At 39.7% G+C, this 18770-nt stretch overlaps 1 protein-coding gene across 1 annotated transcript in view; it reads left to right on the top strand.

Moving 5' to 3' along the window:
• The window catches only part of ptpn4a (protein tyrosine phosphatase non-receptor type 4a), a 95625-nt gene that overhangs the window by 16581 nt on the left and 60274 nt on the right, over window positions 1–18770 (top strand).

An 18770-nucleotide genomic window follows, 5' to 3' on the forward strand; every position in this document is an offset into this window, starting at 1 on the left:
TTTATCCCACTTTATGCTTTGCTCTTGCTGCTTGTTTTACACAGATGTTATGTCTTATTTTTTACTGATGTAAAGCACTTTGAACTGCAATCCCCTGTATGAAAGGTGCTATACAAATAAAGTTATTATTATTATTATTATTATATTTATAGCCTATAGGCCTAGCGCTTTTCTACAACTCAAAGACACTTGCACGCTTACACATGTCCTGCAATACACATGCTGCAGCTGCCCAGCTACTCACTGTTTGTAAAAGTTAATAAATAGTATAAATAGCATTTCAATAATGTACTTTCTATACCCTGCTTCATAAACAATACTGACATCCCTGTGCTCCTCCGAGCCTGGGGGTCCGGGGATGTGAGGACAGCGCGAGGACACAGACAGGGAGGCTGCTTCACTTCATAAAGGAAATGGTGGTCAATATTAACAACACAGGAGCTAAAACGCGTAATAACCTTCATTACGTGTTAGAGAGAGAACATAAGAAAGTTTGACAAAGATGAGGCTGTTAACGGGCAGCAGATCCGCTGTGTGTAGAAAGAGAGAGAGAGAGAGAGAGAGAGAGAGAGAGAGAGAGAGAGACGCTGAGCTGCACCATGCAGCGATCAGCTGATACGGAGCATAGAGAGAGAGCTGCAGTCCGCGGGGCTCGGCCTCCTGTCCTCACAACTCTTATTAATCCCGGTACCGGACAATTGTTATTTGTTCCTACTCGGAACCGAGTTTTGCTTCCCAACCCTGCCACGGTGCTACACTTCCCGCCCCGCCCCCGTCTAACTGTACAGAAGCGGCGAGATGCATTTCCTTAGGAATCGACAAGCAGAACCGAAACTAACATTTCTAAACGAACAATGGCGGACACGGACAATTTGCGAATGAGTTCTGCCTTTTGTAAACTGAATGTATCAATAATTTGTCAATAAATCGGGGCGAAAAACGTCACTTGTCCGCCGGACAAGTCAATTGAAAGATCTACTTGTCCGATATTGTAAATAACACGTCCCGGACGGTGGGACGTGTACTTTTTCGCACACTGCAGAGCCGGAATTCCCATCACTACCCGGCACTTGACTGATGTTATATCGCTTTGTATTCTGAGTTAACAGACTGCAAAGCGATAGGTCGCTTTTTCTGTCAATTAAGTAAACTCCTGAATTAAGTGGCAGGGAGGACAAGGGAGGAGGGATCAAAACCTGTTTTGTCTATTTTAACGGAGCTTGATTTTTATTATTTTAATGAATGACTCGCGGTCTACCAGCATTGCCCGGTCGCCCGCGGTCGACGTACTGGGCACCTCTGGTGTAGATAGTTAATGTCAGCGCCATATAGATATAATCTATCTCTTAGTAGAGGAAAACAATTGTGATATCACTTACGCGACTCTGGGATTTGTAGTATTTCTAGTTGCGTATTTTTCATAGTCTTATATTTCAACAGTTTTACGACAAACTGTGACTTGACATGGAAATGATTTTTTAAGATTGACAAACATATGTGTAATTCATGGCACAATTCAAACGGGATCGAAAGATACGTTTTCTCTCTCCATTGACTTCAATACATTATTTTTCCGAAATAAAGTAGATGTGCGTGACTTCGCCTCTCTATTGTTCTGTGACCTGTCAGTCATCAAACCGGGGGTCATATTTCATTATGTGTTCATTTTTATCTGAAGTTGTACTCATGGTAAAGAATAGTTATACCGCAAAGTTATTCTCCGTGGGGACTTCCGGCAAAAATCTTGATTCTGATTGGCCAGAAGACTCGAAAAAACATCAGCAAAGATGTTTTATTGAGAAGATGATCACTACGTAACGTGACAGAAGTTTTCAAAACCGTTTATGGTCTCCGGTACTTCCAGTCCAACGCCGACTGCATGCACAGCGTTAGAAAATCAGCCTTCAAAATAAAAGTTGACTTTTTTCGGGGAAAAAAAGAAAGATAAATTGTTTTTTTTTCAAAAAATGTCTTCACTCACTCTTCTGCGACCCACTTTTGGATCACGACACACCAGTTGAGAACCACTGGTGTAAAGCATACGCAGAGCCTTGAGTTTCTTAAAGTATGCATCAAGCACAATTTGAAATGTGGAGACTATACTGTACAAGTACTGTGGTGTTTTTCAAAAAACAGGATGTTTAAGAACACATTTTACATTTACCAACATAATATTAAACATTTGTGTTAAAGGCACCTAAGCAATGATTGTTTCCAATGTTTAAAAGCAGTAGATGTTGTGCAAGGGTTTGCATGTAAGTGTGAATGATACATTGTGTTTAAGCATGTTGGACAATGCGGGTATACATTTGTATTTTTGCTCATATATTACCAAAAGTAGAAGCGATTTGCTTAAGTTTATGCGTTTACCACAGCAGCTTCAATTGACACGAGTGTGAAGGAGAAGGTTAGGCAGATAATTCAATAATAATGCAAATGTCTGTCTGCATATTTCTAGCCAGAGGTGGGAGGGAACCATCTAGATGCATTCAGGCAGGGAATTCAACCGCTCTCTTTCCTTTTTCTGCTTCTGCAATCTTTTATTTTGTGAATCATTTTACCTCTTTATCCTTTATAGTTAGTCTAAAATATTAATAGGCCGGAAGACTTGGCTGTATTGTATCTTTCCAGAGGGGCCTTGAGAACTTTTTCTTCCAATTGAAAAAAGAATCAAGCATACAGGTAATCTTTTCTCAGTGCCTGAGCTAGTGACCTTTCGGAGGCGGTGTGGCATTGATAATACGGACACATTTTGAGTAAAGCTCCCATCGGCAGCAGGAGGCGCAGACTTTCCAGGAAAAATGACTGTTGTATTGCCACTAAAGGATTAGGCTGATGATAAAAGCCTTTTTTCTCTTTCCTTAACTACCCGCTTCCTATCTCTCATTTTTAAATGTCAACCCCAGTCTAATTCTATTTCTCTGCGAAGAGCGAGAATAGAATATCAAAGGCTTCTCAGAAAAAAGGCATGAAGAGTACGAGTGGAGTAATGAGTGAGATGGCTTGACATTTGATGAGATGAGTTGCTATTGGTTGAGTGTTTGAGTATCATGGTGTAAACAGCTTCTAAGAATAGTACTAAAGGGTTATCCTAAGGGGGAGGGGGGATTGGGGACATTTTTTTTCTCACTGTTTCTGTTAAGATAACAAATGGAGACGAGTAATGCAGACCCCCAAAATGATTACAGGTGTATAATTGACCCATTTGTTTTTCCTTGCTACCTTCTTCATGAAACACATTTTTTTATTCAGAAATTAAGGCTGTATTTAACAACAGCAAAAATAGATCACATTTTATTTACAGTCTTTCTTGCAGTGTAATACTTTATAATACTTATTATCCAGACGTAATTCAATTATTTAACAAAGGCATTTGTTTTTAAATCTTACTATTTAAAAATCCAAGGTTAAATGCGGTTGATCATTGTTATACAAATGGCTAATTCGTAGGTCAAGTATTTCTTTAACACTCCACTGAGTTCGATAGACTATTTTTATATTATTATTATTGTGCTATTGTATTACTTCAAATGTATTATGGTCTTAGTCTACAATGTACATTGCGATGGAAATTATTTGCCTGAAATCCAATAATTTGTTCTTCTTGGATCTTTTACGTTGCCATGCACTCTGCTGAATTACAAATGTGTTTTGATGTCCTTCCCTGTAAAACCTGTATTACGGCCTTCATGGTGCATTCAGGCAAAAGCTAGAGCCGCTTTCACGTGATTGGCCTCAAAGTGCTTTGAGCTACGTAATTCCGTTCCGAGTGTTGACACCCGACTCAGCAACTACTCAAGAAAATCCCAGTGACCTAATGGACACACTTTAAACTCTGACTTAGATGAATAAAGAGCACAGAGCAAGACTTTACATAGAGACAATGCAGTATATTACTCACCTGTAAAAATGTATCAAAATATCATGTTTCCAAATAAATATTGATTTGATGGCGCTTTCATCAGACAAAGGAGTGAAAAATGATGATCCTTCTAGGTATAAAAATCCGTATTAAAATGTGTTTGTGTCGATGACGGAGGTTACTGCAGATTTTCCTACATACATGCCCGGTTTTTTAAGATAAAGCTATTGAGATGCAAAAGAGCCGAGATCAGCTCCCCCACACACATGAATATGGATGCCTCTAGTGTGTGTGTGTGTGTGTGTGTGTGTGTGTGTGTGTGTGTGGGGTTCTTTACGGTCTGCGGTGTCCAGGGAGCTTTTACACTCCAATGATGAGGCTGATTAAGTTGCTGCTTATTGATCCTACACACCGTTAAACACACATCTGCTGAGTGCGCTGGAGAAGGAATGTATACCATCCAGATAGTAGTGATGGGGGGGAAACGATTATTTTGAAAACGATTAATCGGGCGATTATTTGATCGATTAGTCGACTAATCTAACGATTATTTTTCTGTTGTTCAATTAATAAAAAACGTAATGTAAAAATGTTGTTCACGATACTGTGTCTCAGGGGATCTTAATATTTAAGAACCTATTAATGTGTTATACCAGATTAACGGAAATAATCTCAGCTAACTGACAATATAAACCATGTTTACCAAAACACAAGTCTCATAAGAAGCATCTAAATGACCCCTGAGCGAAAAATGCTAACGGACATTGGCACAGAACTCAAGATAAAAGTACCCTTATTACTTATCGTAGCTGCACATACAAGATATCCGATTAAAGCTGAGACTCCACAGATTATGTAGGTATATAGTATCATCACTGAGTGATCCGGACTCGCGACAGGGGAAGCAACTACAGTCATCACAACACGTACCTTTACAGAGCTTCTAGGGAGATCGTCTCACCGTAGCTGTCAATCTGATCAAAAGACGTGTTCAATGGCATTAAAATGAGAAGAAACGCGGCTGAATCGGTTAATCCATAGGTTTTTAAGTTTTTATGTATAAAAAAATGATTGCATTTATAATCCATAATTCCATTTTAATGTAAAAATCGGAGAGCAAATGCTAGCTGCTAATGGTAGCCACCACAGCTAGAACTGCTTGTTGCTGTGGGTGGCCCACGTGTGTGTAGCGACGCGTCAACGCGGAAATATGTCGTCGACGATATTTTGAAGTCGATGCGTCGCTACAGCACTACCAGATAGATCTGTTATCAGGGGTCAACGCAAAAAACACTGACTCAATCGCCAGCTGGAGCCAAATGTCAAAGATTGATACTTATTTGTTCATCTTACACCACCTCAACTAGTAGCTACAGAAATAGTTCAAGGTCTACACAAGGCCAACTTGGAAATTAACATCGCAAGTGCTTTCTCGACTTAAATCAATACGATTTTTCCATTGAATTTTGGGATATTGCAAAAGATAAGATCTGGGGTAAAAGATAAAAAATGATATGAGATTTATTGATCCCAAATTAAGAAATGTTTCCGTCACAGCAGCATGTTAAAACAAGGCATTGCACATAATGTGAAAAATATAGAGTAGCAAATAAATAAACAAACAAAAAAATATATAAAAGTTGACCGTGAAGAAGTCCAGTTAACAAAAGAGAACACATTTTACAATACGTACATGTTTTGTTCAGCTGGAAAATGTCCACATATTAACATGTCATTGGTATGATGACGTTAACTAGTGACTTAGCTTTAGACATTCACAAGTAGGTATATACTGATGCTTTTGATGTGGTGGAACAAAACGTGAACATCTCTTAAGCTTGTGTTTCGAGGCGAGTGAACTCATTTCCGGGTTTTAGAACTGACATATTTAATGTTGTTGAACAAATAAAACAAATATATCTTAGGCACCAAAGGTCACCAAAAGTGTTGAAATGCTAAGGCTTGTCCAGGTTTTAGGACTCATTCCTGCACTCTCTTGAGTGTAGAAAAAGGATGGGTATTTTTTTTGTATTAAGCATACACCTTTGTTTATTAAAACAATGATCCCTTTGGGTCACACCAGGCAAGTAGGTTATACTTCAACATTTATGTCGTAAAACAAAATGTGAAAATCTCTTAAGCTTGTGTTAACCACAGCCCTTAGACAACAAGTTAACTCATTTCCGGGTTTAAAGACTCATTCCTGCATCAGCCTCTAATTCACCTGATATTATTTCATTACAAACAGGTGTAGATGTGGCTGACTTGTTATACCCCTAGCTCATAGCAGTATATGGCTCGCAGCAGGGGGTGTGTGCTCGGTGCAGAACACCTGGCCTCCCTTCTGGCGCGGCAGGAAGGTGCCGGGTTGAGGTGGATGCGGGTGGAAATGTGCAGTGTGCTCAGAACACGACCCCTGCTAACATTTAAAGGTGCCCGCGTCAGCAGGAAAGGGAACAAATCAGGGGGAATGTGCTGCTTTAATCAAACCTGTGTGTGTGTGTGTGTGTGTGTGTGTGTGTGTGTGTGTGTGTGTGTGTGTGTGTGTGTGTGTGTGTGTGATGTGGAAAAGAGGGCCTCTTGTTATATAAATGAGGGAACACTGTCCTACCCCTTTTGTGTCTCCAATCTGTGTTCAGTTTTGCTTTTCTGTTTGAAATGGCTTTACATTGCAAGGACCTTATGTTAAAACAATTCCTTCTGACAAATTGTCTTTGGAAAGCTGTTCCTGAGGGTTTTCATTAAAGCTTTGAATGCCTGTCTTTAAGGTATGAGTTAATGACTTCCACAAAGAGTATTATGGTCATATAAATGTAATTTATGAATGGCTGCTCTGTTAATGCATGTGCATGGTTGCCCTTGGGTGTTTTTTGAAAGGTTATACTCCCATAAATATGAATTAAAGAAGAATATCTCATTAGATAAAAACCTGTTGTGAATTTTTTTAATGTATTTGAACGTCCTGGAGTAAAAATATCTTTAAACCACACCATTTTGATAACAAAATTCACAATAACCTTATTGCAGCTTCATTTTTAAGTACCAGATTTAATCGTCTTGGAAAAATAAAGACACATTTTACTGTTATCAATATATTTTCAAACTACTTGGTAGAGCCCTACTTTAATTGTATTAATGTATTTATTTTAAATCCATTAGTCAAAGTAAATGTGACTTTTATCTAATCTATATACTTAATTTATTAAAACAATACATCAGGTGTGTGTGAATAGTCAGACTGCTTAACCAGCCTGTGAATGAATCATTTCATATATAAAAGTTGGATGTTACATAGAACTACTGCTGCTGGTCAGGAAAAGCACGACAGGAAACGGATCTTAATCTGGTGGTTTACGTCCAGATGGATGTGTGGTAGTGCCGGATAAACGTCTGAATAACACCACAAAATAAACATCAAATCCATTTTTATTATTTGTTATATATTGGGTTAATAAGTGTACGGTGGGGTTTCAACTTGCAGTCCTAACGTTGCGGGCTTTCTCCACCGCTGCTGCCACAGTGACATTTGTGCTATATGTAAATTCAAAACATCAAGTGAGCTTGTGCGTTTTCATGCCCCGAGGACAAACCTGGGTGTGTGTTCTGTGGTTTCACGAGCAGTTATGATCATAATGCTGTCGACGTAATCACACAAAGCTGTTTGTTTAGAGAAGGATTCCGCAGCGGGACTCTTTTTGTTTCTCGGATTATCGGTGAATATAAAGATTCAAGTGAGGCACTCGGCACATAAGTGGAAATACTACATTCCTGAGTGTTTGTATACCGAGCTGAATGTTGTTCTCTCGTAGATTGGGAACCACAAAACTGTAAGTCCTGTCATGTGAACCATGGAATATCCTCTGCTATTTTAGCAATTCTAGGAGCCGGGGGCTACTCATTTCTGTGGAAGTCACATTGATTAGAGGAATGTGCTTCTAGCCAAAGGAAGTTTCAACAAAGGTAGATACAGGGATTAGTGCTGCTGTCTCTCCCACAATGTCCACCTGTAGCCACTTGTAACCACTCTCTGTGCACTGGTAAAGCACTGTTCAGTTAGTCTGCGTTAGTCCTCATATCCACACTTTTTTATATTATTCTACTCTAAATATTATTCTACTCTAAATTTCATTTTCAACTCTTTTCTTGCAATTTACTCGCACCATTATTGGACTATTTTATGTATTTTCTTTTTATGTTAAATACCTAGGGTGGTGGTAGGAATGAGTCGTAAAACCCAGAAATTAGTCATCGTTTTACAACTTCCAGGTCACCGCGTTTGTCAGGTCAAAGTTTTTTGAACCAGGTGTTGGTGGTTAGACACCAGAATCAAGATCTGTGGTTAAGAAAAGCTGACAAGATATTCACGTTTTAAGACATAACATCTTTCAGTTGATTCCAAACACGTGACAATGTTTCCCCTACCATTGTCTTGGAGGGACCCGCGCCCCGCCAACGGAGCCCCGCGCCCCGCCAACGGAGCCCCGCGCCCCCCCCTGAAATTAAAATTTGGAACCAAATTGCAACTAATCTATATCTACTGCCAGTTTTCACATTGAACATGTGCTCTTTTATTAAATAAACTAAACACTTTAATTTTAAGTTGTGAGTTTAGTGTTTTTGACCCTAAGAAACACTGATGCACTAATCAATAACAATAATCCACAGCTCCTCTCTCTGCCCCCCCCCCCAGGCAGCACCCTCCCAAAGCAGTAAACCTAGGGGAAACACTGCGTGAATGTCCTAAGCTTTTTTTGAACTTGTCATAGAAACGGTGGTTTCCAACAAAAGCTAAATGAAACGACTAAACGTATGCATGCACATTAGCTGCTTTGGCACAGCGGTGGTGACGCGTGATGTAGTTCCCGTATAGCCTTACGTTTTTTTTATGTTATCCTGATCAACAAAACGTGTATGTATCACAAATGTGTGTTTGCCACAGAGCTTGTTTTTTAAGCAATATTCCAAAACATACAGTAATGGAGTTTTACCATTGCCTTTAGCCCGTTGTGATACTTCTGGGTAGGAAGGACGTCATAACTCCATCAATCTTTTGTACGTTGCATTGTCGGTGGAGCCTGAGAATTAAAACGCTTCCATTGACAAAGGTAAACCTTTGAATCATTGAAATAGTTGTATTTGTGAGTCTTCAAAACAGTGTTTCACTTGTTCAAGTTCTCTTTTACAAACCATTGCTTTCCACTTTGTTTTTTCCCAACAGGGAGAAAATAGTAATTCAAGAATATTCTGCTCTCTGACGCAATAGAAAGAATAACTCTGCAACAACAGGAAGTGTATGTTGGCAAGGTCAAAAGTACAGAGAGAGTGGGGTTAAAAAAAAGGTAAAAAATGGCGAAGAAAAATATATATTATGACGCAACAAGCATGGTGATGAAAGGAAAAACATAGCTAGAGAATAAATGTGCAGGAAGACTTCTAGGATCAGATTAGAATAGAAAGGAGAGAAAGATAGAGGCTGATGAAGGCAGAGACAGAGTGGAGCAGAGGTGGAAGAGGATATTATGATTGTGAGATACATCTAGAGGAGATGACATTGGGCAGAATGAACTGAAATGAGCTGCTGCTCTAAACGCCTGTCAGTCTCCATTATCTGCATCTCTGATTCAGGAGGAATCTCTGCGACAGGTGTTGGGTTTTTATGAATGGCTCTGTGTGTGTGTGTGGGTGTGTGTTTGTAAGTAAATGGCTTCTCCCTGCGCTGATGACTGTAATTTGCATAATGGCCTCACAGGCCATAATAACTGTTAAAGACAGGAGGAGATGAGAGGGAAAGACAAGGAAAAAGGGGAGACATTATTAAAATACACCTCGAAGCACTTCTCTCATGTTCTAACCCAGTCAAAAGTACATCTGACAGCTGAAGAATAGGGTTAGGGTTGGGTTCAAAACTGTAACTGTTCTGGGCGCATTATAGTGCATATCCTTTTACATCCCTGGTTGTGTCGACCTTTTTACCCTGAAGTGTTTCCTTGTCAGGCACAGGTGTAACTAATAACTGAATTAGCCGCTGCACTGCACTGCTGGGCCTTCATTCATGTTATTAGTTCCACCTGGGCTTTTTCTGCTATGACATGTTTAATGCTGTGATTCAATGTGCATACCTTTGTACTAAGGCTTGCTATTTTGAGTCCATAAGTGCATCCCAATACAAAGCATGGCTTAATGATGGTGCACTCATTACAGTATGGAACGCCTGGTCGCCATTGTGGCTTGTGTGAAACCATTGTTAATTGTATGCCTTATTTGAACAGTATGTAACGATTTGCTACTGTGAGCGATAGTGTCGGTAGCTAGCTAGATAAGCTACCTTTGGACAAGGGCAAGGCAGCCTTGTGTGGTTTGAGACAACTGGTCAATTGTGTTCAGTGAATGAAGTGGAAGTATAGTTTGGAAAGTATCTGAATTGAGATTCATTAAGATTAGGCTACACTAATATTATACGTAAATAAATCACATTTATATAACCAGACATTTATTAATGTTGACGCAAATGATAGTTATAGTAGTTAGAACAGTTGATACAAAGATTCCTCATACATTTTAGGGTGAACACTTCATAAAATACGACAAAAAACAGTTAAAGCATTTAAAAACCTTATTAATAATGCAAAAAAAAGGTTTAGGCCAATAAACTAACCAAAGATTAGTTGATCATTACAATGTTATGAACTTGGGTGAAAATAAACATGAGACTAATACTTTAAGTACATTTCATGTTTTGGAAGGCATTTCTCCACTCCAACAGAATGTTGTAATCCATATCGCCCAACTCTTATCCTCTGACCTTAAGCCTACTGATTGACTCACCTAGTTTGACCCGCGCAGCATTCAGTATGACTTCATGTCATATTTAGGGTTAGGGTTACCGCTGTGGGTATATTATACTTGCCGTGGCGTCAGGCCTCTGTAAATACCACAGCTCTGAACATCTATTGAGAATAACAGTCTAAAGCTGTTTCTTATCAACCAGTTACCACCCTCACCAGCAAATAAAGAATGATTTAATTTAATGAATTTTTAGGGGGCTCGGTAACATAGGTTGCGCAACAAATAAACCTAGGCTAACAAATCTTTATAGAGGATCTTAGTCTGTATAATACATTGGAATCTTGTACAAACTGTTCACTGACCAGAAAAATCGAAATGATTTTATTTAGACCTTTTTATTTTCCTTTTTGTAATTTACTAGCAAAACAAAGTTATTCTTGACATTAATTATAAAATAAGGCCATTGCTAAAGAACATTTAACTGAAATGGAAACAAGTAGCTGCAGTTTCACATAGGACATACTGAGTGACGCACAACTTCCTTTTCTCTTATTGCGCATTTTCTGCACAACAATTTATTTTAAATAGAGCATACCATGTCAAATATACTTTTGAAGTGTTCATCATTAATGTGCATGTTTATTTGAACATGTGTACCACACTCATGGGGCTGACACCACAGAATGCTTCTTTTTGCAGTCAAATAATGTCAAAGTGTCTTCAAAATGTTGTATCAAATAAGATGCAGTGTTTGTAGATAAGGAGACACTAGCTTGAACGCCTACGTGTCTTGTTGTTGTTTAAAGTCTGTGGCTTCGGCTGTTTTTCAGCTTCAGCTCACAAAATAAATGAAGTTACTGCTTTCCCATTCACCGTTTTGGCACGTTTTTATTACGTGGAAAGGATATAAAGGGCTGTGAGCAGGGGAGAACTGAATTGGATCGTCTCGTTTTTTCTAATCAATGCAGTCGGGCGGGCTGACTCAGGCTTTTCATTCATGCACTTGAAGAGGCTTATTCCATAAGGGTTCAGTGCAGTTCAAGCAGACGTTTGCAACTTTGGATTTCAAAATTGTGATGAAACCTGACTTGACATTCTCCTCTCATAATAATCAGCACTATGGAGTTATTTACGCGAGCTCTTTTTAAAACTTGAACCACACTTTCTAAACCACTGAATGGAAATCGAGGCCAATGGCGGGAGTTGCTTGAAATGTAGCTTCAATTGATGATTAAAATGCAAGTTTGTGGTAATAACAGTAATGAAAATTGTTAGTCTTTTTAGATATAAGGCGTATAATCTGTACACTTTCAATTTTAAAGTGTTTGAAGTGTGAGAATCAAACGATGTCCTGCTGTAAAAAAAAAAAACGTGACTGCTATTTCTGTCCAATGTAATCCATGTTATGTACCAAGACAAACATTTTCACTGCAAAACAATCATAACAATCCAAACTTTCTAATTAATTCTCAGAAAAATCGACTTTCTTGTCTCTCTTCAGCAATCCGATTACAAGCTGCACTGTATGACTTTACCATGGGCCGGGACCACATATGGCTATCCCTAAAGGAAGTCAAGGGTCATTTACTGCCCACATTCCTTAAGCTGCAACTTCCCTGGCACTCCACCCCCCCCCCCCACACGCACATTTTAAATGCTTTGTTTGAATCTGTCAGTTACACACACGGACATGAAACAGCTCTCTGTCTGCCGCTGTTGTTGCCCTACATAAAATAAGTAGAGTAAAAGAGATCATGGGGGGGGGGTCGGATGTGGGAGGAGGAGGATGGTAGTCTGAGGGGGGGAAGGGGTCCAACACCAAATATTGAAAGGGTGATGAAGTTTAATGAGTGGTATAGGGTCTATAGAGTCTTGATTTATTTTTGCAGGCCGACCCGGAAGTTAGCATAGCAATGGCTCCCTCATCAAAAAGTGATCGACTTTTTCAATTGGATTTTTGGAATATTGCACAAAACAAAATCTTTGCCACCTTTATGATACTTAGACGTTTTCTTCAGCATGATAATCTCTACATATAACACCACTTTATGATATTTGAAGCGTAATGCAATGACGAGAAGTCAAAAGCTAATGTTAGCAGCTAAACGCAAACTACATCAGTCACATGGCTGCTGGTCACCACCGCTAAGCTAAAGGCTGCTAGTGTTCAGCATGATGTTTTTTACTAGTCAGATTTGATAATAATAATAATAGTATAATATTTATAAATTGCTTTTCCCAATGCTCAAATATTTTGTCACTTGTTAGCAACTGTAGTTTTTAAGACAGCTAAGTGACTTTTAAGACAAATGACTAAGCTTTAGACATCCACAAGTAGGGTATATACAACTTTGAGACGAGGGAACCAAAAGTGGTCAAATGCGAACACGTTATGAGACTCATCCCTGCACTCTATTGAGGGACATGTAGAAAGAAGATGGGTCTTTTTGTTTCTTGCAGTCTAAGAACATGTATTGCCCTCTATAGAATAAAAAACACAATATCACAGTATGGTGCCATATCAGGTGGTGCCATGCAAATGCAGACCTCCATTCTGTGTATCGCATGTTTCATTCATAGGTTCTTATTTCAATATCATACACAGAAAGACAGAAAGATATACGAGGGCTTTAAAGTAGGTTTTTTTCAATCATTTATTGCTTACAGCAGTCACAAGCTGTCTCTGCACACACAATGGCACACATCTGTAATTGACCACCTGTTTGTCTGTGGCCTACTTTCCGCCGTATGAAACACTGCGGAGCGCTGATGTGTAATTCCTTTGGGATTCCTAACTCCTTGCCTCCTATTTCAATTGTTTTTAAGCATCACAAAGGGACAGAAAAGCCATACGTAGCACATCTTTTGAAGAAATTGGGAGAATAAATAGAATTGTAAGCGGCAGATGAAGTTCATTCATTGTCCCATATTCGAACTGGGAATGGATGTTGCCTGCTTTGCAAATTTTCCTTTGAAGACTTTTTTTCTGTTTGTATAAATAAAGAATGTTGCGGGGAGAATTGGAGTTCAGTAGGTAAATGTTCGGAAAACTTTTGGAAAGTTTGTTTGTGTGTCCTGGATTAGGGAGCCATACACAACCTGATTTGGATGTTAGATAACCTGTGTGTTTCTGTTTTTACGTATTTTAGTTTGTTTCAGTGGATGTGATCATATATACGTAGGGCGTATTCCTGTGTACAGACGGGAAGGCTCCAGAACCGTCTGTGTTTGCAATAAGCTCAGAGCAGGCCACCACAGAGGGAAGCTTTAGGGTCAAGACTCTCTCTCTCACACACACACACACACACACACACACACACACACACACACACACACACACACACACACACACACACACACACACACACACACACACACACACACACACACACACACACACACACACACACACACACACACACACACACACACACACACACACACACACACACACACACACACACACACACACACACACACACACACACACACACACACACACACACACACACACACACACACACACACACACACACACACACACACACACACACACACACACACACACACACACACACACACACACACACACACACACACACACACACACACACACACACACACACACACACACACACACACACACACACACACACACACACACACACACACACACACACTCCTGACTGTTTGTAAGCTCTGCTGACTACAGGAAGCAATAATGGTAGCGTGCTTCCGGAGTTCCGGAGGCTTCTCTCAGGGGAGCGCGGCTGCCCTGTCCAGCTCAGCAGAGCATAACTGAAAAGAAACACAGCAGAGCAGAAAATGATGGAACATGGAGAATAGAATGGATGTGGAATAGGAAATGATACAATAGAATAGGATAGGGGACAGAACTAAAAATAATACAGAAAAACAGGGAGGCTAAATTAAGAAACAATGACATTAGGATGTAGACGAGTAGAGCTAACGATAGATTACACTGGGCAAAACGTAATGTAATTCAACGTTAGCTTGTATTGACTAGATTATTGCATGTATTTGCTGCAGCATTACACAACAAACAAGCCTTGGCTATTTTCAATCAAATATCACAATATACTTCACTGGGAGTGACATTTGATTTGATCCTTTTGGTCACGATTTGATTAGAAATGATTCTCGATTTAAAACAATTCCCGATTCAGAACATAGGGAGGCCAATATCAGAATCAAGCCAGTACGTTGTCTGCTAAATAAAGACAGTGAGGCAAATTATGGCACGAAAGCTGTTTAAAGTGTTCATAAGATTAGAGACTTTTCATATTTGAAAAAGGTATCGCTCCCGATTGCAATAATGTAAAAAAGAATGGCAAACTTTAGCCAAAAAGTTAACAAAAAATTATTATATTTCTCAATTCAGTTCAATTTCAAGGTAAACAGACAAATCTAAATGCTTCCCGTTACATAAATACAATTGTCTATTTTCTTAGACGCCGGACAATTTCAAATACAAACTGTACAATTTCAAATACTGTAAAACCGGTATTTTGTGTAATGTTTTAACAAAACGCACACTTTCGAAAGATGGGAGTAGGACAAAAACATCCAAGGAAAACATAAAGAATAGTAAGCAGTGCAGTGAGTAACCTAATATATCCATCAATGATCATGCCAATGTTGGTTTCTTTTGTAAGAAACAACAACGTATTATCTATTTAAGGAAAGTTGCAAATGGATTAGAATCCAAGAAATGTGACTAATATTTAGTATATGTACAGACACTCCTTGATACAAGTGCATTCAAATGATGCTTATATGCAGGTTTTTTCAGAATTCAGATCATTATAAGTCACCTATATAAGTCTAATGAGGGGAACATTGTGATTTAATGGTTGCGCACTACAGGGATGATCCAGTACAGTCAGCAGTCTTTAAATTGTCTTTAGCCGGATGAAGAGAGAGATGTTAGGACAGGAAGAGAGCGGGGAATGTGAGGCAGCCTGTGGAGAGAGTCTGTGTGTCAGACCTCATCATCTATGTAGCCTGTAGGAGCACACTGAGAGCCTGTGACACAACACATCCCTCCTTCCTTCCCTCCTTCCTTCCCTCCTTCCCTCCTTCCTTCCTTCCTTCTGCATGGTGTGATCTCTGTGCTCGCCGTTCGCTCCGTTTCCCAGGCTGACAGTTCTGCGGCTGGCATCACTGTGCAAATATCGGTATGCAAGTGTGGCTGATTGTGTGTGTGTGTCTGTGTGTATGTGTGTGTGTGGTTGCTCTGTTGGCAGACTGTAGAATTGATCTCACCACGCCTGGTTGGATATTACCTGCTAGCTGTCATCATGCCCACATCAAGTGTGTCGGGTGTTAAAGTAAAATAAATGCTGGTACTCAAACTTTTTTGTCAGTCACATGACGTTGGTGGGCCAATAAAAAGCTTTTCCCTTCACCTATACTTTGAGCTGCTTGATAAATTGACTATTAAGACTTGTTGGATACACAATTTGTTGCCAGTAAGTGTCATGCAGGATCTGTTTGCACAGTGACCCACCAATCACAATTTATCAGAAAACCAAAGCAGGCCGTGCTTGTCGTCAACCACAACCTGAACATGAACCTTAAAGGTCCCATGACATGGCCATTTCTACTGATCATAATTCCATTGTTGAGGTCTACTAGAATAGACCTTTGAGGCTCGAGGAGCGGACAGTGTGAGCTGGGTTACTGGTATCGTTTCCTGGTTGCTGCGTGAGGTCTGCGAGACACCGCGGTACTCAGCCTGAGCACAATGTGAGTGTGTGTGTGTGCGGAGATCCGCGGAGCCGCGGCTGAGAAAAGATGTGTGTGTGTGTGTGTGTGTGTGTACGTCACTATGACCGTTACGTCACTATACTCAGGAAGAAAAAAATTGAAAAAGAAAAATCTCCAACGAGGCGTTCTGGGGCAGCGTAGACAGGTATTTTCTGTGTTAGAGTTTTACTCGCTACAGGGTGTACTTTGAGGGTTTGTGACTTTGAAGAGCGTTTACATGCAGTAAAAGCTACATAACACACAAGGGGACGGGTAATAACCGGAAAAGCATGCCATGGGACCTTTAACCTGTTAAGCCGAGAGCATCCCGCAACATCTTGCAAGAAACAGCGTCTGAGGGCTTCTTAACATTTAACAAACTATGAATGTGTCATACCCACTTAACGGGAAGAAACTCAGCTACCTGACGATATGAACCATTTTTATCGAAACAAAAAAAAAGTCTAACGCAGAGCCTCTGAATTAGCCCCGAGTGAAAAACATGTAACGCACTTAGCACAGAACTCATGGTATAAATACTTTATTACTTATCGAATCTGCACAAACAAGATATCAGATTAAAGAAAAGATTCCACAGATTCTAGCGGTATAAGTGTCATCACTGTGCGACCAAAACTCGGAGCCAAAACGGCAAACATGTCTTACCTTTGCTGTTTTCTGATCAAAAGTTCTGTTCAATGGCATTAAAACGCTGCTAAAGGTTAATCCAATGTGTCTGTCACTTTGAAATGATTACTGATAATCCATCATTCCATTTTTGTCAAAAACTAAGATTTCATATTAGCTGCTATGATAGCTACAACCCAGCTTCCGGATTTGGGCAAACTGTGTGCACATCACTCTCACTCATCAATGGAAATGTTTAGATGGATTTAGGAACTTCCCCTCGATTCTATTGGCTCAAACGATTCAAAAGAGGTGTCAATCATCAAAATCGACCAAGGGGGAAAGTAATGATTTATTTTTTGAACGGACACTATAATTAAAATTTTTTTACTATGTTCAATCTGAATTTACTTTAAAATAATTTAAATTCTGTATGAATGTGGGCGACTGTCGCTGACTTGCGCAATAACTGCTTTGAGTGGTGGCAATAAACTAGGGAAGCATTATGATAAAACAGTTATTTGCCATTTACAGATATCCATCATGGTTGCCCCACGTTTCCCTCACATCATATGACCCTACTTTAGCAGTGCTTGAGATTGCCCCTTGTTAAATTGTTGAGTGAGAAACAACACAAGATGCAGTCACACACAGGGCATATTAAATCCACCTGTTGTTGGCGTAAGTAGAGCGTCAGTGTGTGTAGGTGACGGGGCAGGCTGCTGTCAGTGGCCTCAGCCATACATTCATTCATTCAGGCGTGTGTACGTCCACAGTGTGTACACCATCTACCAGTGGTCCCTAGGGGTTTGTGCTGATGTGTAGTGACAAGCCGCTCAGACACGCAGTGGGCCCTCCATATATACTATACACACACACAAATACGCTCACACAGAGCCACCGTTACAAATACAGCAGCTCCTGATGACGGGGCCGTGACCCTTGTGGGGTTATAATGTCTCCTGTCAAGACAGATCACCAAAGAATAAAAAAAGAAGAAGCAGGAGGCGGACAGGAAGGTCATGTTACCCAACACTATACTGAAAACACAGCTGCAAGTACAGAAAAACAAAAAGATGGCATGGGAGGGTCTTACATCATGGAGCTTTTTGTCACGATGTGTTTCCTCAGCTTGTTTCATGAAATCAATTGGACCTTAGTTTAGATTTTAGCAGTGACAGACCGCTATGATCATAACCACATACCAGTATTGATCATAACCCAATCAAAATGTAATATGAATAATAACTGAACATAAATTATTTTTAAGGAATAGGAACATTTTCGGAAGTATGTTTATTGGTTTACTTGCTGAGTTTTATGAGAAGATAGATACCACTCGCATGTCTGTAGGCTAAATTGGAAGCTAGCACCAATAGCCTGTTAGCTTAGCATACATATTGGAAAAGGGTGGAAACAGCTGGCCAGCAGTCACAAAATGTGCCTACCAGCACCCTTAAGACTCACTTAATGGTTTGTACCTCGTAACCCATACCAAAAAAAGGAATACATAATTGTTTTACAAAAAATTACATGAAATGCTAATACCTAGCATATGCCAATACGAATACAACTTTAAAAATCCCAATGGAAATCTTAGTTTATGTCACATCCATTGACTTTTGGATAAACAAGACATTATTATTATTAATTCTTATGTTGCAGAATGAAGATATACTGCAAAGTATAAGAGGCCATTTTTATTTATCTGTGTAAACTTGGATTT

The sequence above is a fragment of the Pseudochaenichthys georgianus genome, chromosome 21 (assembly GCF_902827115.2).
Source record: "Pseudochaenichthys georgianus chromosome 21, fPseGeo1.2, whole genome shotgun sequence".
Lineage (NCBI taxonomy): Eukaryota > Metazoa > Chordata > Actinopteri > Perciformes > Channichthyidae > Pseudochaenichthys > Pseudochaenichthys georgianus.